The sequence below is a fragment of the Palaemon carinicauda genome, chromosome 10 (genome assembly GCF_036898095.1).
Source record: "Palaemon carinicauda isolate YSFRI2023 chromosome 10, ASM3689809v2, whole genome shotgun sequence".
In the NCBI taxonomy this organism is placed as follows: domain Eukaryota; kingdom Metazoa; phylum Arthropoda; class Malacostraca; order Decapoda; family Palaemonidae; genus Palaemon; species Palaemon carinicauda.
In genome coordinates this window covers 149,076,094-149,077,836 of record NC_090734.1, presented here as the reverse complement: position 1 = coordinate 149,077,836, position 1,743 = coordinate 149,076,094, and positions in this window count along the sequence as shown.

Sequence of the window (1,743 nt, the reverse complement as noted above, 5' to 3'; positions counted from 1 at the left end):
TATTATATATATACCCACAATTAGAGAACAATGGTTTGATTTTGGAGTGTCCTCTTAGAAGAGATGTTTAAGAGTCATCATTATGGAACTACCATTGTACAGAGGCTATGGCACCACCCAAAATTAGAGAATAATGGTTTGATTTTGGTGTGTCCTCTTAGAAGAGCAGCTGAAGTGTCATCAATATGGGGAACTTGATGGAAAGTACCAAGATGCTATAAACGTGTTATAAAACACGGTGGCGTGAAACGTTTCCTTTATACAGGACGCGAAAACGTATTTGTGTGAGGTATTACATTAGCTATAAAAACGTGGTTTTGTGACACTGCTTCTATGAAGGAAGCCAGAAAGTAGCAATAAATAATCTGAACTCCCTATTTTTAGCCTGTTCTTAAAAGAAAAGTTGCAATATTTTCAGGTTTTTTTTTTAATCGTTAAAGTTGCAATAATTTTAGCCTTTTTTTTTTTAAAAAGTAGAAGTTGCCATATTTTCAGCCATTTTTTTAGAGGAAAAGTTGCAATATTCTTATCGTCTTCTAAAAGTTAGATTGCAATATTTTAGCCTCTTCTAAATGGAAAAGTTGTAGCATTTTTAGCCTCTTCTAAATGAAAAAGTTGCAATATTTTAGCCTCTTTTAAAAGGAAAAGTTGCAATATTTTTAGCCTCTTTTAAAAAGAAAAGTTACAATATTTTTATCCTCTTCTTAATGAAAAAGTTACTCTATTCTTATCCTCTTCTAAAAGTTAAATTGCAATATTCTAGCCTCTTCTAAAAGGAAAGTTGTAATTTTAGCCTCTTCTAAAAGTAAAAGTAGCAATATACTTAGCCTCCTTTAAAAGAAAAAGTTACAATACTTTTAGCCTCTTCAAAAGGAATAAATCCCTAAAGCTACTTCTGGTGTTACATTTTACCTCTCTAAAACTACAAAACTTCTGTAATATCCTTTCGTAGAAAACAGTAAGTGTAGAACAATTATGTAAACAAGTATACCAGAGAAAAAAAAAAGTAAGATTTACAATTATCAGAAAAAAAAAATCAGTTGACTCTAAGGTATTTAGATAAGATGAATCTAAGATCAATTCGAAAAAAAAAAACTAAGCTGAATCTGTGATAATTGTGACCGATGGAAAATGCTAAATCTACAATGATTAAGACAAACAAAAGGAATCTACAACTAAGGAGAAATAATATACTATAATTAATCTGACACATAAGCTGAATCTACAATTAATATGACACACAAGTTGAATCTACAATTAATATGACACATAAGCTGAATCTACCATTAATCTGACACATAAGCTGAATCTACAATTATTATGACACATGTGCTGAATCTACCATTAATCTGACACATAAGCTGAATCTAGTTAATATGACACATAAGCTGAATCTACAATTAATCTGACACATAAGCTGAATCTAGTTAATATGACACATAAGCTGAATCGACAATTAATCTCACACATAAGCTGAATCTAGTTAATATGACACATAAGCTGACACATAAGCTGAATCTACAATTAAGCTGATTAATCTGACACATAAGCTGAATCTACCATTAATCTGACACATAAGCTGAATCTAGTTAATATGACACATAAGCTGAATCTACAATTAATCTGACACATAAGCTGAATCTAGTTAATATGACACATAAGCTGAATCGACAATTAATCTCACACATAAGCTGAATCTACAATTAATCTGATTAATCTAACACATAAGCTGAATCTACAATT